The sequence below is a fragment of the Ranitomeya variabilis genome, chromosome 7 (assembly GCF_051348905.1).
Source record: "Ranitomeya variabilis isolate aRanVar5 chromosome 7, aRanVar5.hap1, whole genome shotgun sequence".
Lineage (NCBI taxonomy): Eukaryota > Metazoa > Chordata > Amphibia > Anura > Dendrobatidae > Ranitomeya > Ranitomeya variabilis.
Window position 1 is genome coordinate 189,316,192 of NC_135238.1, and position 24,239 is coordinate 189,340,430.

General features: G+C 43.6%; 1 pseudogene; it reads left to right on the plus strand.

Moving 5' to 3' along the window:
* Positions 1-477: 477 nt before the first annotated feature.
* Positions 478-24,239, plus strand: part of LOC143786293 (FAST kinase domain-containing protein 1, mitochondrial-like) — a 98,780-nt pseudogene continuing 75,018 nt past the window's right edge.

Below are 24,239 nucleotides of genomic sequence, written 5' to 3' on the forward strand. Positions count from 1 at the left end.
ATAGTAGTAATATAATATATCAAAAATTATTAACACAAATAAATATATTTAAAAAATTACCAATAATAAGTATAAAATAAACAGACCACAAATCAACCCCCTAAAAACACAAGAAGATCCTAAGGGTGCGTGTCCACGTTCAGGATGGCCGGCGCTTTGGACGGAGCGGAAAACTCGCTCTGCCCTAAGCCCCGCCCCCTTCTGGAGACACGATGATGCCGGATGTGTTCATTGCACACATCCGGCATCATCGCACCCCACACATAGGGCCCTGTGATTTACCTTGCAGCGGCGCAGCAAGGTAAACGGACATGCTGCGATCTAAAAAGACGCGCCGCATGTCCGGAATCGCAGGGCCGCCGGGTGCGTATTAGCACGCATAGTGGAGAGACGGGATTTCATAAAATCCCCTCCACTATGCTGTAACATCTGGACGCGGCAGATTGAATGCTGCGGCTCTGCTCAGCGTTCAATCCGCTGCTATTCCGGATGTAAAACGGCCCGTGGACACATACCCTAAGACAAACACACTGACGAGCAAAAGAGTAACAATGTTTTGACCTTTTGACTTTCAGGCTCCATATCTCACCATCCACTACTGCTTCCAACGTGAGACTCCCATCATTTTATAGACAATCATCTTGGCTGTCTTATACACAAATGTATTGTTTATTGTTGATGCGTTTCAGATTCCACCGACTCCTTCCTCAGGATAACCATACAAAAATCAATCAATTGTCCTGCAGACGTTACACAAGTCTGGAAGCTGCAAATAAGGTGAGAGACTTCAACTTCACTATTGTGATGAGAAGCGTTGGCTTGAGTTTGCAAAAACGTATGACAAATGGACAGTATAAGATTGAAGATGGGTGATTTGGAGCGATGAGTTGAAAGGCAACAGACTAGTCTCTGATGGGTGCAAATGGGTCTGGAAGAAACAAGGGAAAACGGGGCCAATGGCTGCAATCATTGAAGGAACTGTCAAGTTTTGGTAGAGGAAACCTGATCATATGGGGTTGTTTCAGGGTATGTACACACTTTCCGGATTTTTTGCGTTTTTTCGCTATAAAAACGCATACATATGCATCCCATCATTTAGAATGCATTCCGCAATTTTTGTGCATATGTCACTTTTTTTTCCCACGAAAAAAATGCATCGCGGTAAAAAACGCAGCATGTTCATTAATTTTGCTGATTTTTTGCGGATTTCCCACCATATTATTGCATTTGGAACCCCCGGAAAAATCTGCAAAAAAATCCACACAAAAAATGCGAGAAAAACATGAAAAAACGCACAGGATTTCTTGCAGAAAATGTCCGGTTTTGGTCAGGAAATTTCTGCAAGAAATCCTGACGTGTGCACATAGCCTCACAGCCAAAGATGTTGGATACTTGACCAGGATCGATGGTGGTCTCACGGCTGAGCTATATGTGTATTTTGATCTGACGTTTAGATCGGACTCGGACATCACTAAGATGACAGTTCTGTTCGATTTTTACACAGACCCATAGACTTGCATTGACAATTTTGTTCTGACGTTTGGATCAGTATGGAACATATCTCCATGATTTTGTATGGACTACAAACAATCCCGGACATGTGAACTGCCCCATTCACTATTTTAGGCACAAGTGTTATCTGTGAAAAGCACGGATAGCACATCCCACCCTATTTCCTTATAGATTGTAGCTTGCGAGCAGGACCCTCACTCCTCCTGTACCTGCTGATCTGTGTCACTTTGTGATATATTTATTGTCTGTTCATGTCCCTGCTTAATTGTAAAGTGGTCAGAAAATGTTGGCGCTATAGAAATAAAAATATCATCATCACTAGTATAAGAAAATATAACGTGTGAATGAGCCGTTGATAATTATCAATTGTATTAATTAATTTAGTTCCAAGTTTATTAAGCTAATTTATAGATGAATGGGAAAGTGTCTAATATTTCTAGGGAAGACCACAAATGTATTACATAGGGCAAAAATGTGACGGGTTTGGCAGAGGTTTTAGGACAGTTAGGCCGGCGTCACACTAGCGAGTTTTACAGACGTATGAGCGCAAGAAAATACGTCCGTAAAATACGCATTACACACGGCCCAATGATTCTCTATGGCCCAGCTCCTATCAGCCGTATTTTACGGATCTGTATTATACGGCCGTAGAAAATCGCAGCATGCTGCGTTTGTCACCGTATTGCGCAAAAAAATTGCCAATGAAAGTCTATGGGGGCGAGAAAAATATGGATTTCTCACGAACCAGCAGTGTGACTTGCAAGAAATACGCAACGGTGTTATAGAGAAAAGCCGGCAATTCAATTGCCGGCTTTTGCTATCTCCTTCCCAAACCCGACAGGATATGAGACATGGTTTACATACAGTAGACCATCTCATATCCCTTTTTTTTTGCATATTCCACACTAATAATGTTAGTAGTGTGTATGTGCAAAATTTGGGCCCTCTAGCTATTAAATTAAAGGGTTAAATCACGGAAAAAATTGGCGTGGGCTCCCGCACAATTTTCTCCACCAGAGTGGTAAAGCCAGTGACTGAGGGCAGATATTAATAGCCTGGAGAGGGTCCATGGTTATTGGCCCCCCCCCTGGCTAAAAACATCTGCCCCCAGCCACCCCAGAAAAGGCACATCTGGAAGATGCGCCTATTCTGGCACTTGGCCACTCTCTTCCCACTCCCGTGTAGCGGTGGGATATGGGGTAATGAAGGGTTAATGTCACCTTGCTATTGTAAGGTGACATTAAGCCAGATTAATAACGGAGAGGCGTCAATTATGACACCTATCCATTATTAATCCAATAGTATGAAATGGTTAAGAAAACACACATTATTACAAAGTATTTTAATGAAATAAAGACAGATGTTGTTGTAATATTTTATTAGACTCTTAATCCACCTGAAGACCCTTGTCACCTGAAACAAAGTAAAAAAAAAACAAACAACAATATTCCATACCTTCTGTCGTTCTGTCCCACGTTGCAAATCCATCTGAAAGGGTTAACTAATTTTACAAGCAGAAGCCTGTTAATGCAGCCGCACCTGCCTGTAAAAACCAGGGGAATGAATGGAAAGCAGGGTGACCTGTAGTTACCTTGAGTTGCGGTGATGCGCCCTCTGCTGGATGTCCTCATGAACTGGAGCCTGTGAAAAGTTCCCACGCTCGAGTTCATATGAGGACATCCAGCAGAGGGCTAGGTAGTAGGTAGGGATGTGAACGCTGTGTTCTGGGATGGGTGGGCGCAGAGGAGTCTGCGGGATGTGCCGTGGTGCTGTGCCTGGATTTGCCATTGTGCCGCGTCGGGATGTGCCGTGATGCTTGGATGTGCCGTGATGCTTGGATGTGCTGTGGTGCCGGCATGTGCCGGTGCCTGCGCCGGGATGTGTTGGCGCCGAGATGTGCCGTGGTGCCGGCATCTGCCGGTGCCTGCGCCGGCATGTGTCGGCGCCGGGATGTGCTGTGGGGCTACGCCGGGCGGTGCGGTGGGTCCGCTGGCCGTGCTGGGGTCTGCTGCAGGCGTCATTGCTGTGTGTGTCTCTGTGTGCAGGCGTCGTCCGATGGGACTACAAGTCCTATCGGACGATGCCTGCTACAGTGACAGTGAGTGACACATTAGCCAATGATGGGACAGTAGTAGTCCCATCATCCAGCTAATGTGTTGAATGTAAAAAAAAACAACACACACACACACACACGTACATACATACAGACATACAGTACATACAACATGCAGACACAGTACATACAGACATACAACATACACCATGTGACATGCAACATGTGGCGACATGAGAGGGAATGCGACATATGACATGCAAAATGTTACATGCAACATGCGACGACATGCAACATGCCACATGCAACATGCAACAACATGTGACGGCATGTGACATGCAACGACATGTGACATGCGTCAACATGCAACATGTGACAACATGCGACATGCGACATGTGACATGAGATGACATGCGAAATGCAACATGTGGCAGCATGCGACATATGACAACATGTGACATGCAACATGCGACGACATGCAGCATTCGACGACATGCAGCATTCGACGACATGCAACATGCGACAACATGCGACGACATGCGACATGTGACATGCGGCGACATGCAACATTCGACAACATACGACGACATGCAATGACATGCAACATGTGACATGCGACGACATGCAACGACATGCAACATGCGACAACATGCAACATGCGACGGCATGCAACAACATGCAACATGTGACATGCGACGAAATGCGACATACAACATGCGAGGGCATGCGACATGTGACAACATGTGACATGCGACAACATGCATCATGAGACATGTGATATGCGACATGCACCATGCGACAACATGCAACATGCGAGAACATGCAACATGTGACGACATGCAACATGTGACATGAAACATGCAACATGCGACGACATGCAACATACGACATGCAACATGCCACATACAGTACATACATACAGTACATACATACAACATACATACAGACGTACAGTACATAAAACATAGAGTACATACTCACTATCACTTGTCACTTTGTTCCTCGAAGCCAGTGTTACCTGTAAAAAATATTAAAATAATAAACAAACACTATACTCCCTGATCCGCAGAAATCCAATTAAAACGAGTGTCCCTCGCCGATCTCCCGTGGAGAGCAGGAGCATCAGCTGATGCGACCGCTCTCCAGGGGCTCCAGGAATACAATGATGGAAGGTATCCTTCCACAATGTTTTCCCCACAATGTATTCCTACGCCCCTGTGAGATAATAGTCCCTAGTCTCACTTTTGGCATTGCTGTGTGAGAAAGTTCCCACGCAGCTTTTTGCCATAAAGTGAGACCAGTGAACTATAGTAACCTCTCAGTGATGCACTGCAGGAGCCATTGTCTCCTGTCAGTGTGTCACATAGGGTCCTATAGAGCAGTGACATCACCCGATGTCACTGTTCTATAGGGGAGATCGTCATGGGACACTCGTTATTAATTGGACTACGGTGGACAGGTAGTATACGGTTTATTATTTTACATTTTTTGCAGGCGCCGAAGTATGGTAAGTATGCTTAAATGAAGAATATTAACCCCTTTCTGCCAGCTGACGGAATAGTACGTTAGCTGGCAGATCCCCTGCTTTAAGGTGGGCTCCGGCGGTGAGCCCACCTTAAAGCCGCAATATGTCAGCTGTTTTGTACAGCTGACATGTGTGCGCAATGAGCGCGAGCGGAATCGCGATCCGCCCGCCCCCATTAACTAGTTAAATGTCGCCGTCAAGCGCTGACAGCGGCATTTAACTAGCGCTCCCGGCTGCACGGCCGGAAGTGCTCACACCGCTGACCCCCGTCACATGATCAAGGGTCAGCGGTGCATTGCCATAACAACCAGAGGTCTCCTTGAGACCTCTATGGTTGTTGATGGCCAATTGCTTTGAGCGCCACCCTGTGGTCGGCGCTCAAAGTACACCACCATTTCTACTACATAGAGGTGATCTGTACTTCACCTCTATGTAGCAGAGCCGATCGTGTAGTGCATGCTTTTAGCCTCCTATGGAGGCTATTGAAGCATGCCAAAAAAAAAAAAAAAAAAGTGTTTAAAAATATAAAAAATATATAAAAGTTTAAATCACCCCCCTTTCGCCCCAATCAAAATAAAACAATTAAAAAAAAATCAAACCTACACATATTTGGTATCACCGCGTTCAGAATCGCCCGATCTATCAATAAAAACAAAGGATTAACCTGACCACTAAATGGCGTAGCGAGAAAAAAAATCAAAACGCCAAAATTACGGTTTTTTGGTCGCCGCGACATTGCATTAAAGTGCAATAACGGGCGATCAAAGAACGTATCTACACCAAAATGGTATCATTAAAAATGACAGCTTGGCATGCAAAAAAGAAGCGCTTACCTGACCCCAGATCACGAAAATTGGAGACGCTACGGGTATCGGAAAATCGCACACTTTTTTTTTTTTTTTGCAAACTTTGGAATTTTTATCCACCACTTAGATAAAACATAAACTAGACATGTTAGGTGTCTATGAACTCGTAATGACCTGGAGAATCATAATGGCAGGTTAGTTTTAGCATTTAGTGAACCTAGCAAAAAAGCCAAACGAAAAACAAGTCTGAGATTGCACTTTTTTTTGCAATTTCATCACACTTGGAATTTTTTTCCCATTTTCTGTTACATGGCATGGTAAAACCAATGGTATCGTTCAAAAGTACATCTCGTCCCGCAAAAAATAAGCCCTCATATGGCCATATTGACTGAAAAATAAAAAAGTTATGGTTCTGGGAAGTAGGGGAGCGAAAAACAAAAACGAAAAAACGGAAAAAGCTCTGGGGGTGAAGGGGTTAAAATACTTTTTTCCTAATGTGTGTGTGTTTTATTAATCCTTTAATACTATTGGATTAATAACGGATAGGCGTCTTATTGACGCCTCTCCGTTATTAACCCGGCTTAATGTCACCTTACAATAGCAAGGTGACATTAACCCCTTATTACCCCATATCCCACCGCTACACCGGAGTGGGAAGATAGGGGCTAAGTGCCGGAATTGGCGCATCTTACAGATGCGCCATTTCTGGGGCGGCTGCGGACTGGTATTTGTAGCTGGGGGGAGGGCCAATATCCATGGCCCCTCTCTAGGCTATGAATATCAGCCCGCAGCTGTCTGCGTAGCCTTTCTGGCTATGAAATATAGGGGGACCCCACGTCATTTTTTTTGGGGGGTCCCCCTATTTTAATAGCCAGTAAAGGCTACGCAGACAGCTGCGGGCTGATATTCATAGCAGGCTATGTCATGGTTCCCTAATGGCAAGAGAACATAAATACAGACTAGCTCTTGGAAGATGGAATCTCGAGCTGACCGTGAGCTAAACCTATCGCACAACTAGCAGTGGCCGGGTAGCGTGCCTACGTTTTTATCCCTAGACGCCCAGCGCCAGCCGGAGGACTAAATAACCCTAGCAGAGGAAAGTACAGACCTGGCTTACCTCTAGAGAAATTTTTCCCCAAAGGCAGACAGAAGCCCCCCACATATATTGTCGGTGAATGCAGAGGAAATTGACAAACGTAGTATGATGATAGGTTCAGCAAAGGGAGGTCCGCTTACTAGATAGAAGAAGACAGAAAAGGGAACTTCACGGTCAACTGAAAACCCTTACAAAAAAACATCCTGAAATTACTTTAAGACTCTAATATCAACTCATGATACCAGAGTGGCAATTTCAGCTCACAAGAGCTTCCAGCCACAGAAATAATCAATCTCTGAGAACTGGAACAAAAATGCAAACAAACATAGGACAAAAGTCCAACTTAGCTGATAGTTGACTAGTAGCAGGAACATGCAACAGAAAGGCTTCTGGTTACATTGATGGCCGGCATAGGAATGACTGAGGAGCAAGGCTAAATAGAAAACTCCCACATCCTGATGGAAACAGGTGAACAGAGAAGGTGAAGCACACAAGTCCAGTACCACCAGTGACCACCGGAGGAGCCCAAAAACCAAATTCACAACAGTACCCCCCCCTCAAGGAGGGGGCACCGAACCCTCACAAGAACCACCAGGACGATCAGGATGAGCCCTATGAAATGCACGGACCAAATCGGAGGCATGAACATCAGAGGCTGTCACCCAAGAATTATCCTCCTGACCGTAGCCCTTCCACTTGACCAGATACTGAAGTTTCCATCTGGAAACACGGGAGTCCAAGATCTTCTCCACTACGTACTCCAACTCACCCTCAACCAACACCGGAGCAGGAGGCTCAACGGAAGGCACAACCGGTACCTCATACCTGCGCAATAATGACCGATGGAAGACATTATGAATAGAAAAAGATGCAGGAAGGTCCAAACGAAAGGACACAGGGTTAAGAATCTCCAATATCTTGTACGGGCCGATGAACTGAGGCTTAAACTTGGGAGAAGAAACCCTCATAGGGACAAAACGAGAAGACAACCACACCAAGTCCCCAACACTAAGACGAGGACCAACACGACGACGGCGGTTAGCAAAATGCTGAGTCTTCTCCTGGGACAACTCCAAATTGTCCATCACCTGCCCCCAAATCTGATGCAACCTCTCCACCACAGCATCCACTCCAGGACAATCCGAAGACTCCACCTGACCGGAAGAAAAACGAGGATGAAACCCCGAATTACAGAAAAAAGGAGAAACCAAGGTGGCAGAACTAGCCCGATTATTGAGGGCAAACTCCGCCAACGGCAAAAAGGCAACCCAATCATCCTGATCCGCAGACACAAAACACCTCAAATAAGTCTCCAAGGTCTGATTAGTTCGCTCGGTCTGGCCATTAGTCTGAGGATGGAAAGCAGACGAAAAAGACAAATCAATGCCCATCCTAGCACAGAACGCCCGCCAAAATCTAGACACGAATCGAGTCCCCCTGTCAGAAACGATATTCTCCGGAATACCATGCAAGCGAACCACATTCTGAAAAAACAGAGGAACCAACTCGGATGAGGAAGGCAATTTAGGCAAGGGAACCAAATGGACCATCTTAGAGAAACGGTCACACACCACCCAGATGACAGACATTTTCTGAGAAACAGGGAGATCAGAAATAAAATCCATCGAGATGTGAGTCCAAGGCCTCTTCGGAATAGGCAAGGATAACAACAATCCACTAGCCCGAGAACAACAAGGCTTGGCCCGAGCACAAACATCACAAGACTGCACAAAACCTCGCACATCTCGCGACAGGGAAGGCCACCAGAAGGACCTAGCCACCAAATCCCTGGTACCAAAGATTCCAGGATGACCTGCCAATGCAGAAGAATGGACCTCCGAGATGACTCTACTGGTCCAATCATCAGGAACAAACAGTCTACCAGGCGGGCAACGATCAGGTCTATCCGCCTGAAACTCCTGCAAGGCCCGTCGCAGGTCTGGGGAGACAGCAGACAATATCACTCCCTCCCTAAGGATACCTGTAGGTTCAGAATTACCAGGGGAATCAGGCTCAAAACTCCTAGAAAGGGCATCCGCCTTCACATTCTTGGAACCCGGTAGGTAAGAAACCACAAAATTAAATCGAGAGAAAAATAACGACCAGCGCGCCTGTCTAGGATTCAGGCGCCTGGCAGACTCAAGATAAATCAAATTCTTGTGGTCGGTCAATACCACCACCTGATGTCTAGCCCCCTCTAGCCAATGACGCCACTCCTCAAAAGCCCACTTCATAGCCAAGAGCTCCCGATTACCAATATCGTAATTTCGCTCGGCGGGCGAAAATTTTCGAGAAAAGAACGCACAAGGTCTCATCACGGAGCAGTCGGAGCTTTTCTGCGACAAAACCGCCCCAGCTCCGATTTCAGAAGCGTCGACCTCAACCTGAAAAGGAAGAGCAACATCAGGCTGACGCAACACAGGGGCGGAAGAAAAGCGGCGCTTAAGCTCCCGAAAGGCTTCCACAGCAGCAGGGGACCAATCAGCAACATCAGCACCCTTTTTAGTCAAATCAGTCAACGGTTTAGCAACATCAGAAAAACCAGTTATAAATCGACGATAAAAATTAGCAAAGCCCAAAAATTTCTGAAGGCTCTTAAGAGAAGAGGGTTGCGTCCAATCACAAATAGCCTGAACCTTGACAGGATCCATCTCAATGGAAGAGGGGGAAAAAATGTACCCCAAAAAAGAGATCTTTTGAACCCCAAACACACACTTAGAACCCTTCACACACAAGGAATTAGACCGCAAAACCTGAAAAACCCTCCTGACCTGTTGGACATGAGAGTCCCAGTCATCCGAAAAAATCAAAATATCATCAAGATACACAATCATAAATTTATCCAAATATTCACGGAAAATGTCATGCATAAAGGACTGAAAGACTGAAGGGGCATTTGAAAGACCAAAAGGCATTACTAAATACTCAAAGTGGCCCTCGGGCGTATTAAATGCAGTTTTCCACTCATCCCCCTGCTTAATTCGCACTAAATTATACGCCCCACGAAGATCAATCTTAGAGAACCACTTGGCCCCCTTTATTCGAGCAAACAAATCAGTCAGTAGTGGCAAAGGATACTGATATTTAACCGTGATTTTATTCAAAAGCCGATAATCAATACATGGCCTCAAGGAGCCATCTTTTTTAGATACAAAGAAAAAACCGGCTCCTAAGGGAGATGATGAAGGACGAATATGTCCCTTTTCCAAGGACTCTTTAATATATTCACGCATAGCAGCATGTTCAGGCACAGATAGATTAAATAAACGACCCTTAGGGAATTTACTGCCCGGAATCAAATCTATGGTACAATCGCAATCTCTGTGCGGAGGTAGTGAACCAAGCTTAGGCTCCTCAAAAATGTCACGATAATCAGATAAAAATTCCGGAATCTCAGAGGGAATAGATGACGAAATGGAAACCAAAGGTACGTCCCCATGAGCCCCCTGACATCCCCAGCTTAACACAGACATAGCTTTCCAGTCGAGGACTGGGTTATGAGATTGCAGCCATGGCAATCCAAGCACCAACACATCATGTAGATTAAACAACACAAGGAAGCGAATAATCTCCTGGTGGTCCGGATTAATACGCATAGTTACTTGTGTCCAGTATTGTGGTTTATTACTAGCCAATGGCGTGGAGTCAATACCCTTCAGAGGTATAGGAACTTCCAGAGGCTCTAAATCATACCCACAGCGCTTGGCAAAGGACCAATCCATCAGACTCAAAGCGGCGCCAGAGTCGACATAGGCGTCCGCGGTAATTGATGATAAAGAACAAATCAGGGTCACAGACAGAATAAACTTAGACTGTAAAGTGCCAATTGAAACAGACTTATCAACCTTCTTAGTACGTTTAGAGCATGCTGATATAACATGAGTTGAATCACCACAATAGAAGCACAACCCATTTTTTCGCCTAAAATTCTGCCGTTCGCTTCTGGACAGAATTCTATCACATTGCATATTCTCTGGCGCCTTCTCAGTAGACACCGCCAAATGGTGCACAGGTTTGCGCTCCCGCAAACGCCGATCAATCTGAATAGCCATTGTCATGGACTCATCCAGACCTGTAGGCACAGGGAACCCCACCATAACATCCTTTACGGCATCAGAGAGACCCTCTCTGAAATTCGCCGCCAGGGCGCACTCATTCCACTGAGTGAGCACAGACCATTTACGAAATTTTTGGCAGTATATTTCAGCTTCATCTTGCCCTTGAGACAGGGCCATCAAGGCTTTTTCAGCCTGAATCTCTAAATGAGGTTCCTCATAAAGCAACCCCAAGGCCAGAAAAAACGCATCCACATTGAGCAACGCAGGATCCCCTGGTGCCAATGCAAATGCCCAATCCTGAGGGTCGCCCCGGAGCAAGGAAATTACAATCCTGACCTGCTGTGCGGGATCTCCAGCGGAGCGAGATCTCAGAGACAAAAACAATTTACAATTATGTTTGAAATTCTGAAAGCGAGATCTATCCCCGGAGAAAAATTCAGGTAAAGGAATTCTAGGTTCAGATACAGGAGCATGAATAACAAAATCCTGCAAACTTTGAACCTTCGTAGCGAGATTATTCAAACCTGTAGCCAAACTCTGAGGATCCATTTTAATCAGGTGAGATCAGAGCCATTCAAGGATTAGAAGGAGAGAGAGACGAAGGCTGCAATATACACAGGGATGCTAGTGATTCAACTATAGAGCAAACTCTACCAAAAAAAAAAAAAAATTTCCTGCAGACTTCTTTTTCTCTCCTTTCTTCTGCCAATTATTTTAACCCTTGGCCGGCCATACTGTCATGGTTCCCTAATGGCAAGAGAACATAAATACAGACTAGCTCTTGGAAGATGGAATCTCGAGCTGACCGTGAGCTAAACCTATCGCACAACTAGCAGTGGCCGGGTAGCGTGCCTACGTTTTTATCCCTAGACGCCCAGCACCAGCCGGAGGACTAAATAACCCTAGCAGAGGAAAGTACAGACCTGGCTTACCTCTAGAGAAATTTTTCCCCAAAGGCAGACAGAAGCCTTCCACATATATTGTCGGTGAATGCAGAGGAAATTGACAAACGTAGTATGATGATAGGTTCAGCAAAGGGAGGTCCGCTTACTAGATAGAAGAAGACAGAAAAGGGAACTTCACGGTCAACTGAAAACCCTTACAAAAAACCATCCTGAAATTACTTTAAGACTCTAATATCAACTCATGATACCAGAGTGGCAATTTCAGCTCACAAGAGCTTCCAGCCACAGAAATAATCAATCACTGAGAACTGGAACAAAAATGCAAACAAACATAGGACAAAAGTCCAACTTAGCTGATAGTTGACTAGTAGCAGGAACATGCAACAGAAAGGCTTCTGGTTACATTGATGGCCGGCATAGGAATGACTGAGGAGCAAGGCTAAATAGAAAACTCCCACATCCTGATGGAAACAGGTGAACAGAGAAGGTGAAGCACACAAGTCCAGTACCACCAGTGACCACCGGAGGAGCCCAAAAACCAAATTCACAACAAGGCTACAAATATTGGCCCTCGGCTGTCGGCTTTCCCCCTCTGGCGCAGAAAATTTCGCGGGAGCCCACGCCATATTTTTTTTTCTTCGTTTTTTTTTAACTGAAACATATTGTTCATTAACCCCTTTCTGCCAGCTGACGGAATAGTACATTAGCTGGCATTATCCCCACGCTTTGAGGTGGGCTTCGGCGGTGAGCAACATGTCAGTTGTTTTCATTACAACAAAAAAAATTATGTTTTTTTGGTCGCCGCGACATTGCATCAAAATGCAATAATGGGCAATCAAAAGAACGTATCTGCACAAAAGTGGTATCATTAAAAACGTCAGCTCGGCGAGCAAAAAATTAGCCCTCACCCGACCCAATATCTCAGAAAATATAGAAGCTACGGGTATCGGAAAACGGCGCAATTATTTTATTTCTTTTTAGCAAAGTTTTGAATTTTTTTTTACCACTTAGATAAAAAATAATCTACACGTGTTTGGTGTCTATGAACTCGTAATGACCTGGAAAATCATAATGGCAGGTCAATTTTATGCTATGTGCACACGTTGCAGATTTGGGTTCCGCATTTTCTGCACAAAATCTGCATCTCCTTGCTGAAAACGCAGCTGCGTTTTTTATGCATTTTTTTCACGTTTTTTTCATATTTTTTGCGTGGTTTTCATGCGGGTTTTTTGTGTGGTTTTGCTGCAGTATTTGGTGCGGTTTTTTGCGTGGTTTTGATTCAGGTTTTTGATGCTTTTTTATGCAGTTTTTGGTGAAGTTTTGATGCAGTTTTTGATTCAGTTTTGATACAGTTTTTGGTGCGGTTATGATGCAGTTTTTGGTGCGGTTTTGATGCAGTTTTTGGTGCGGTTTTGATGCTGTTTTTGGTGCGGTTTTGATTCAGTTTTTGGTGCAGTTTTGATGCAGTATTTGGTGTGGTTTTGATGCAGTATTTGGTGCTGTTTTGATGCAGTTTTTGGTGCGGTTATGATGCAGTATTTGGTGCGGTTTTGATGCTGTTGTTGGTGCGGTTTTGATGCTGTTTTTGGTGCCGTTTTGCTGCAGTTTTTGATACAGTTCTTGGTGAGGGTTTGATGCATTTTTGGTGCATTTTTGATGCAATATTTGGAGCAGTTTTGATGCAGTTTTTGGTGCGGTTTTTGCGCGGTTTTGATTCAGTTTTTGCTGCAGTATTTGGTGCTTTTTTGCGTGGTTTTGAATCAGGTTTTTGATGCTTTTTTATGCAGTTTTTGGCGAACTTTTGATGCAGTATTTGGTGCGGTTTTGATGCAGTATTTGGTGTGGTTTTGATGCAGTGTTTGGTGCGGTTTTGAAGCAGTTTTTTGTGCGTTTAGGCCATGTGCCCACGCTGCGGATTTCGCTGCGGAATTTTCTGCAGCGGATTTGATAAATCCGCAGTGCAAAACCGCTGTGGTTATTACTGCGGATTTATCGCGGTTTCTATAGCGGTTTCCGCTGCGGATTTACACCTGCAGTTTTCTATTGGAGCAGGTTTAAACCCGCAGCGCAATCCGCACAAAGAAATGACATGCTGCGGAATATAAACCGATGCGTTTCCGCTCGTTTTTTCCGCAGCATGTACACTGCGGAATTCATTTCCCATAGGTTTATATTGTACTGTAAACTCATGGGAAACCACTGCGGGCCCGCAGCTGCGGAAACGCTGCGGTTCCGCAGCAAAATCCGCAGCGTGTGCACATACCCTTATGATGCCGTTTTTGGTGCGGTTTTGATGCAGTTTTTGGTGCGGTTTTGATGCGGTTTTGATGCAGTTTTTTGGTGCGGTTTTGATGCTGTTGTTGGTGGGGTTTTGATACAGTTTTTGGTGCAGTTTTGATGCTGTTGTTGGTGCGGTTTTGATGCAGTTTTTGCTGCAGTTTTGATGCAGTTTTTTGTGGAGTTTTTTCGCGCTTTTGATGCATTTTTTAATTTTTTTTGGTGCGGTTTTTGCGTGTTTTTTGTGCGTTTTTGTATGCATTTTTGAAAGCTAAATAAAGATGTATTATTGAACAAAAAAAAGATTTGTGATGTCATTATTGTCCAACCTCCTCTTTTACATTTGTCCAACCCACACTCAATTACACACAGATAGATAGACATATAGATGATAGATGAAATGGATAGACAGAGCTACATATAGATAGATCTATAGATGCATACATCTATCTATTCCTATATCTATCTATAGATATATCTGGATAGATATCTATTGATAGATGTATGGATAGTGTAGGGTGCGTGTCCACTGTCCAGATTACATCCAAATTAGCTGCAAATTGGATGCTGCGTACTTGTAGTCCCATCAGATGATGCCTGCACACACCCCAAAAGACCCCCCGCACAGCCCCGCACACACCCGAACAGTCCCGCACACACCCGAACAGTCCCGCAGACCCCGTCCGCACACACATACACGCACACCATCACCGCCCACACACTTCCCTCCTCCCGAACTGCAGCGTTTCTCAGACCCACATCCGCATCTAAACTGCAGCTCTTTTTTACATCTGCGGTTTTGCTGCAGATGTGCCCGACTCAATGAAAGTCTATGGGTACAGAAACGCTGCAGTTTGGCAAAAAAAGAAGTGATATGCTGCTGAAAAAAAAAAGCTGCGTTTCGGTGTGTCTTTTTCCGCAGCATGTGCACAACAAGTCTGCTGCTCCCATAGACTTACATTGGTTGAGCACTACACTGCGGATTTGATGCAACTCTGGGCAGCAAAAAACCCTGCGGATCTGCAATCAAATCCGCAACGTGTGCACAGCCTTAGCATTTAGTGAACCTAGCAAAAAAGCCAAGCAAAAAACAAGTGTGGGATTGCACTTTTTTTGCAATTTCATCGCACTTTGACTTTTTTTTCACATTTTCTGTTACACGACATGGTAAAACCAATGGTGTCGTTCAAAAGTAGAACTTGTCCCGCAAAAGATAAGCCCTCACATGGCCATATTGATGGAAACATTATGGCTCTGGAAAGAAGGGGAGAGATAAACGAAAAAAGCTCCAGGGGTGAAGGGGGTTTAGAAACATGGATATGGACATATCTATGGAAATAGACATAGATATATAGATATATCTGTATGTATCTATCTATCCATCCTATATCTCTGTATCTATCTATCTATCTATAATAATAATTTTTATTTATATAGCGCCAACATATTCCGCAGCGCTTTACAACTTATAGAGGGGACTTGTACAGACAATAGACATTACAGCATAACAGAAATCACAGTTCAAAACAGATACCAGGAGGAATGAGGGCCCTGCTCGCAAGCTTACAAACTATGAGGAAAAGGGGAGACACGAGAGGTGGATGGTAACAATTGCTTTAGTTGTTCGGACCAGCCATAGTGTAAGGCTCGGGTGTTCATGTAAAGCTGCATGAACCAGTTAACTGCCTAAGTATGTAGCAGTACAGACACAGAGGGCTATTAACTGCATAAAGTGTATGAGAACATGATGAGAGGAACCTGATAATGTTTATTTTTATTTATTTATTTTTTTTATTTTTTTTAGGCCACACAGGGATAGTTAGGTTAATGCGTTGAGGCGGTAGGCCAGTCTGAACAAATGCGTTTTTAGGGCACGCTTAAAACTGTGGGGATTGGGGATTAATCGTATTAACCTGGGTAGTGCATTCCAAAGAATTGGCGCAGCACGTGTAAAGTCTTGGAGACGAGAATGGGAGGTTCTGATTATTGAGGATGCTAACCTGAGGTCATTAGCGGAGCGGAGGGCACGGGTAGGGTGGTAGACTGAGACCAGAGAGGAGATGTAGGGTGGTGCTGAGCCATGGAGTGCTTTGTGGATGAGGGTAGTAGTTTTGTACTGGATTCTGGAGTAGATGGGTAGCCAGTGTAATGACTGGCACAAGGTAGAGGCATCGGTGTAATGGTTGGTGAGGCATATGATCCCGGCAGCAGCATTCAGGACAGATTGGAGCGGGGAGAGTTTGGTAAGAGGGAGGCCGATTAGTAGAGAGTTACAATAGTCCAGACGAGAATGAATAAGTGAGACAGTAAGAGTTTTTGCAGAGTCGAAAGTAAAAAAAGGGCGAATTCTAGAAATGTTTTTGAGATGCAGATAGGAAGAGCGAGCCAGTGATCGGATGTGGGGGATGAATGAAAGCTCGGAATCAAGGATGACCCCAAGGCAGCGGGCATGTTGCTTTGGAGTAATGGTGGAACCGCACACGGAGATGGCAATGTCAGGCAAAGGTAGGTTAGTAGAGGGAGAGAACACGAGGAGTTCAGTTTTTGACAGGTTCAGTTTCAGATAGAGGGAGGACATGATGTTAGAGAGAGACATCTGTGTGTAATGGAGTGTGCGTTGGACAAATGTAAAAGAGGAGGTTGGACAGAAATGACATCACAAATCTTTTTGAAGCTAGAGGAGGTTCCTGCTTAGTGGCAGTGCAATGCATCATGGAACTTGTAGTATTAGAGCACAATAACTCAGGAGAAAGGAAGTTGTCGATTAACCCCATGAGAGCTAGATCCAGCACTGAAGATGTGCTGCTACAGCATGATAAAAGGTAATATTGCTAAAATAAAGACAGTGGATGTTTTCAGTAGCACATAATTGCAAGATTTATGAAAAAAAAAAAATTATTGTAGTGGACAACTTATTTAAGTCTGAAGTTCCAGCCTGGACTCACCGGACTCAAGTTAGTCTGCAGTTAGCTATTAGTTATTAGCTATTCGATTTTCATGTATGGCAGTTAGCTGTTAGTTATTAGTTAGCTATTCGATTTTCATATATGGCAGTTAGCTATTTGTTATTAGTTAGCTATTCGATTTTCATGTATGGTTAATTATACATAGAGTGGATATTGTTTGGGTAAAATTTTGATCAGTACTTTGAGATGTTTATTTTGACTACTTGTGGTTAGGGTTGAGCGAAACGGGTCGATCATTTTCAAAAGTCGCCGACTTTTGGCTAAGTCGGCGTCTCATGAAACCCGATCCGACCCCTGTGCTTGTCGGCCATGCGGTACGCGACTTTCGCGCCAAAGTCGCGTTTCAATGACGCGAAAAGCGCCATTTCTCAGCCAATGAAGGTGAACGCAGAGTGTGGGCAGCGTGATGACATAGATCCTGGTCCCCACCATCTTAGAGAAGGGCATTGCAGTGATTGGCTTGCTGTCTGCGGCGTCACAGGGGCTATAAAGGGGCGTTCCCGCCGACCGCCATCTCACTGCTGCTGATCTGAGCTTAGGGACAGGTTGCTGCCGCTTCGTCAGAAGCAGGGAGAGCGTTAGGCAGGGTCCACTAACCACCAAACCGCTTGTGCTGCAGCGATTTCCACTGTCCAACACCACCTTCGGTGTGCAGGGACTGTGGAAGCTATTTTTTTTTTTTTTTCCCCTCAGCGCTGTAGCTCATTGGGCTGCCGTAGAAGGCTCCGTGATAGCTGTATTGCTGTGTGTACGCCACTGTGGAAACCAACTGCTTTTTTCAAAGCACATATCCTCTTGTTCCTTCCTTTCTGCACAGCTATCTTTTTTGTTTGTCCACACTTTTTATTTAATTTGTGCATCAGTCCACTCCTATTGCTGCCTGCCATACCTGGCTTAATTACTGCAGGGAGATAGTAATTGTAGGACAGTCCCTGTTTTTTTTTTGTTTTTTTTGTGGGAGATTAAGATTGGCATTTCTGCTACAGTGCCATCCCTGTGTGTGCCATCTCTCACTGAGTGGGCCATAGAAAGCCTATTTATTTTTTCCGTGATTTGTGTTCTAAATTCTACCTCAACACAAAAACACTACATCAATCAGTGGGAGAAAAATATTGGCCTCAGTCAGGGCTTGTGTGCCACTGCTGTGTGTGCTATCTCTCATTCAGTGGGCTATAGAAAGCCTATTTATTTATTATTTTTTTTAATATTATTTGGTTTCTAAAGTCTCCCTGAAAAAAAAAAAACCTAAAAAAACAGTGGGAGAGTAATATTGCCCTTTCAGCTTGTGTGCCAGTCTTGACTCCTGGGTGTGCCACCTCTCTCCCTCTCATTCAGTGGGCCATAGAAAGCCTATTTATTTTTTTTGTAAAATATTATTGGGTTTCTAAAGTCTCCCTTAAAGAACAAAAAATACATAAAAAAACAGTGGGAGAGTAATATTGCCCTTTCAGCTTGTGTGCCAGTCTTGACTCCTGGGTGTGCCACCTCTCTCCCTCTCATTCAGTGGGCCATAGAAAGCCTATCTATTTTTTTAAAAAAATATTATTGGGTTTCTAAAGTCTCCCTTAAAAAACAAAAAATACATAAAAAAACAGTGGGAGAGTAATATTGCCCTTTCAGCTTGTGTGCCAGTCTTGACTCCTGGGTGTGCCACCTCTCTCTCATTCAGTGGGCCATAGAAAGCATTTTTTTTTCTTTGATTTGTGTTCTAAAATCTACCTCAACACAAAAACACTACATCAATCAGTGGGAGAAAAATATTGGCCTCAGTCAGGGCTTGTGTGCCACTGCTGTGTGTGCTATCTCTCATTCAGTGGGCTATAGAAAGCCTATTTATTTTAATTTTTTTTTTAATATTATTTGGTTTCTAAAGTCTCCCTGAAAAAACAAAAAATACCTAAAAAAACAGTGGGAGAGTAATATTGCCCTTTCAGCTTGTGTGCCAGTCTTGACTCCTGGGTGTGCCACCTCTCTCTCTCATTCAGTGGGCCATAGAAAGGCTATTTATTTTTTTTGTTTTTTTAATATTATTTGGTTTCTAAAGTCTCCCTGAAAAAACAAAAAATACCTAAAAAAAACAGTGGGAGAGTAATATTGCCCTTTCAGCTTGTGTGCCAGTCTTGACTCCTGGGTGTGCCACCTTTCTCTCTCATTCAGTGGGCCATAGAAAGGCTATTTATTTATTTATTTTTTTTAAATATTATTTGGTTTCTAAAGTCTCCCTGAAAATAAAAATAAAAAAACAGTGGGAGAGTAATATTGCCCTTTCAGCTTGTGTGCCAGTTTTGACTCCTGGGTGTGCCACCTTTCTCTCTCGTTCAGTGGGCCATAGAAAGGCTATTTATTTTTTTATTTTTTTTTTATATTATTTGGTTTCTAAAGTCTCCCTGAAAATAAAAATAAAAAAACAGTGGGAGAGTAATATTGCCCTTTCAGCTTGTGTGCCAGTTTTGACTCCTGGGTGTGCCACCTTTCTCTCTCGTTCAGTGGGCCATAGAAAGGCTATTTATTTTTTTATTTTTTTTTTATATTATTTGGTTTCTAAAGTCTCCCTGAAAATAAAAATAAAAAAACAGTGGGAGAGTAATATTGCCCTTTCAGCTTGTGTGCCAGTTTTGACTCCTGGGTGTGCCACCTTTCTCTCTCGTTCAGTGGGCCATAGAAAGGCTATTTATTTTTTTATTTTTTTTTTATATTATTTGGTTTCTAAAGTCTCCCTGAAAATAAAAATAAAAAAACAGTGGGAGAGTAATATTGCCCTTTCAGCTTGTGCGCCAGTCTTGACTCCTGGGTGTGCCACCTCTCTCTCTCATTCAGTGGGCCATAGAAAGGCTATTTATTTTTTTGTTTTTTTTAATATTATTTGGTTTCTAAAGTCTCCCTGAAAAAAAAAAAAACATAAAAAAAACAGTGGGAGAGTAATATTGCCCTTTCAGCTTGTGCGCCAGTCTTGACTCCTGGGTGTGCCACCTTTCTCTCTCATTCAGTGGGCCATAGAAAGGCTATTTATTTTTTTTGTTTTTTTAATATTATTTGGTTTCTAAAGTCTCCCTGAAAAAAAAAAAAAAAAAACAGTGGGAGAGTAATATTGCCCTTTCAGCTTGTGCGCCAGTCTTGACTCCTGGGTGTGCCACCTTTCTCTCTCATTCAGTGGGCCATAGAAAGGCTATTTATTTTTTTTGTTTTTTTAATATTATTTGGTTTCTAAAGTCTCCCTGAAAATAAAAATAAAAAAACAGTGGGAGAGTAATATTGCCCTTTCAGCTTGTGTGCCAGTTTTGACTCCTGGGTGTGCCACCTTTCTCTCTCGTTCAGTGGGCCATAGAAAGGCTATTTATTTTTTTATTTTTTTTTTATATTATTTGGTTTCTAAAGTCTCCCTGAAAATAAAAATAAAAAAACAGTGGGAGAGTAATATTGCCCTTTCAGCTTGTGTGCCAGTTTTGACTCCTGGGTGTGCCACCTCTCTCTCTCATTCAGTGGGCCATAGAAAGGCTATTTATTTTTTTGTTTTTTTTAATATTATTTGGTTTCTAAAGTCTCCCTGAAAAAAAAAAAAACATAAAAAAAACAGTGGGAGAGTAATATTGCCCTTTCAGCTTGTGCGCCAGTCTTGACTCCTGGGTGTGCCACCTTTCTCTCTCATTCAGTGGGCCATAGAAAGGCTATTTATTTTTTTTGTTTTTTTAATATTATTTGGTTTCTAAAGTCTCCCTGAAAAAAAAAAAAAAAAAACAGTGGGAGAGTAATATTGCCCTTTCAGCTTGTGCGCCAGTCTTGACTCCTGGGTGTGCCACCTTTCTCTCTCATTCAGTGGGCCATAGAAAGGCTATTTATTTTTTTTGTTTTTTTAATATTATTTGGTTTCTAAAGTCTCCCTGAAAATAAAAATAAAAAAACAGTGGGAGAGTAATATTGCCCTTTCAGCTTGTGTGCCAGTTTTGACTCCTGGGTGTGCCACCTTTCTCTCTCGTTCAGTGGGCCATAGAAAGGCTATTTATTTTTTTATTTTTTTTTTATATTATTTGGTTTCTAAAGTCTCCCTGAAAATAAAAATAAAAAAACAGTGGGAGAGTAATATTGCCCTTTCAGCTTGTGTGCCAGTTTTGACTCCTGGGTGTGCCACCTCTCTCTCTCATTCAGTGGGCCATAGAAAGGCTATTTATTTTTTTGTTTTTTTTAATATTATTTGGTTTCTAAAGTCTCCCTGAAAAAAAAAAAAACATAAAAAAAACAGTGGGAGAGTAATATTGCCCTTTCAGCTTGTGCGCCAGTCTTGACTCCTGGGTGTGCCACCTTTCTCTCTCATTCAGTGGGCCATAGAAAGGCTATTTATTTTTTTTGTTTTTTTAATATTATTTGGTTTCTAAAGTCTCCCTGAAAAAAAAAAAAAAAAAACAGTGGGAGAGTAATATTGCCCTTTCAGCTTGTGCGCCAGTCTTGACTCCTGGGTGTGCCACCTTTCTCTCTCATTCAGTGGGCCATAGAAAGGCTATTTATTTTTTTTTGTTTTTTTAATATTATTTGGTTTCTAAAGTCTCCCTGAAAAAAAAAAAAAAAAAAACAGTGGGAGAGTAATATTGCCCTTTCAGCTTGTGCGCCAGTCTTGACTCCTGGGTGTGCCACCTTTCTCTCTCATTCAGTGGGCCATAGAAAGGCTATTTATTTTTTTTGTTTTTTTAATATTATTTGGTTTCTAAAGTCTCCCTGAAAATAAAAAAAAAAAAACAGTGGGAGAGTAATATTGCCCTTTCAGCTTGTGCGCCAGTCTTGACTCCTGGGTGTGCCACCTTTCTCTCTCGTTCAGTGGGCCATAGAAAGGCTATTTATTTTTTTTTTTTTTTTAATATTATTTGGTTTCTAAAGTCTCCCTGAAAATAAAAATAAAAAAACAGTGGGAGAGTAATATTGCCCTTTCAGCTTGTGTGCCAGTCTTGACTCCTGGGTGTGCCACCTCTCTCTCTAATTGTGGGCCATAGAAAGCCTTTAAATTTTTTTCCTTCATTTGTGTTTTAAAATCTACCTCAACACAAAAACACTACATCAGTCAGTGGGAGAAAAATATTGGCCTCTGTCAGGGCTTGTGTGCCACTCCTGTGCGTGCCATCTCTCATTCAGTGGGCCATAGAAAGGCTTTTTTTTTTTTTTTTTAAATATTCTTGGGTTTCTAAAGTCTCCCTGAGAAAAAAAAATAATAATTAGGTGGGAGATTAACATTGACAATAGTGCTTGAGTGACAGTCCTGCGTGTGTGTCATCTCTGTGATTTGGTGCCACAGAAAACAGAGTGTGTAACATTGTGCCTGATTTTCGTTGTGGTCTCACCAACCTGTTAAGGGATATAGAAATCATACTGAAGTTATAGCTCACCGTGTAAGTTGTTTGACAGCAACAAATAAAGTTACTTTGGTTAAGATTTTAAAACAATGAGGAAGTCTGGTGCAAGAGGTCGTCGTGGGCGTTCATTGTCAGCTGGTAATGATGGTAGTGGTAGTGGAGCATCAGGTGGTCGTGGGGATAAAAATATTCCACCTAAGTCTGGAGCTGTGGAGCCAGTTTCGTCGTCAGGCTACACAAGGCCTCGAACGCTCTCTTTTCTGGGAGTAGGAAAACCGCTTTTAAAGGCGGAGCAGCAACAGCAAGTTTTGGCTTACATTGCAGACTCAGCCTCTAGCTCTTTTGCCTCCTCTTCAGAAACTGGTAAATGTAAAAGCAGCGCGTCGCTTGTGGATGTTCACGGTCAGGGACAAGTCGCTTCCTTGTCCTCCTCAGCAAAAACTACAACAAGAGAGAAGGATGCAGCAGGCGACACAACGGGTCAATCCATGGAGCTCTTTACACATACCGTCCCTGGCTTAGAAAGTGAAACATTTAACAGGCCATGCCCATTACAAGTAGATTCTGACATGGAGTGCACTGATGCACAGCCACAGCCAGAGTACTATGCTGCTCCTTTGACTCAGACCACCACATTGCCCTCTCAGGGTACAGATCCACAATCAGACCCTGATGAGACTATGTTGCCCCGCCACGAACGCTATACCACCGACCGACACAGTGACACAGACGAAGTTGCACACGAGCTCGAAGAGGAGGTAATAGATGACCCAGTTGTTGACCCCGATTGGCAGCCATTGGGGGAACAGGGTGCAGGCAGCAGTAGTTCAGAAGCGGAGGTGGAGGAGGGGCCGCAGCAGGCATCAACATCGCAACAGGTTCCATCTGCCGGGCCCGTATCTGGCCCAAAACGCGTGTCAAAGCCAAAACCTGTTGGAGGACAGCGTGGCCATCCGGTTAAAGCTCAGTCTGCAATCCCTGAAAAGGGATCCGAGTCTAGGAAGAGTGCAGTCTGGCATTTTTTTAAACAACATCCAACTGATCAGCGCAAAGTCATCTGTCAAAAATGTTCAACTAGCTTAAGCAGAGGTCAGAATCTGAAAAGTCTAAATACTAGTTGCATGCATAGACACTTAACCACCATGCATTTTCAAGCCTGGACTAACTACCAAACGTCCCTTAAGGTTGTAGCACCCTCGGCCAATGAAGCTAGTCAGCAACGCAACATCCCTTCCGTCACTGTAAGGCCACCATTTTCCGCACCACCGGCAGTATCTGTGCAGGTTTCTTTGCCAGCCAAAAGCAGTCAGGGTCAGGGAATCACCAGTTTTGTAGGAGGAAATATTGCATCTAGGGCACCGGCGGAAACAATACCGTCTCCAACCGTCTCTCAGTCTGCCATGTACACCGGCACACCCGAAAGTTCCACGATCTCCAGCTCTCCAGTCCAGCTCACCCTACATGAGACTCTGGTTAGAAAAAGGAAGTACTTATCCTCGCATCCGCGTACACAGGGTTTTAACGCCCACATAGCTAGACTAATCTCGTTAGAGATGATGCCCTACCGGTTAGTTGAAAGCGAAGCTTTCAAAGCCCTGATGGAGTACGCTGAACCACGATACGAGCTACCCAGTCGACACTTTTTTTCCAGAAAAGCCATCCCAGCCCTGCACCAGCATGTTAAACAGCGCATCGTCCATGCACT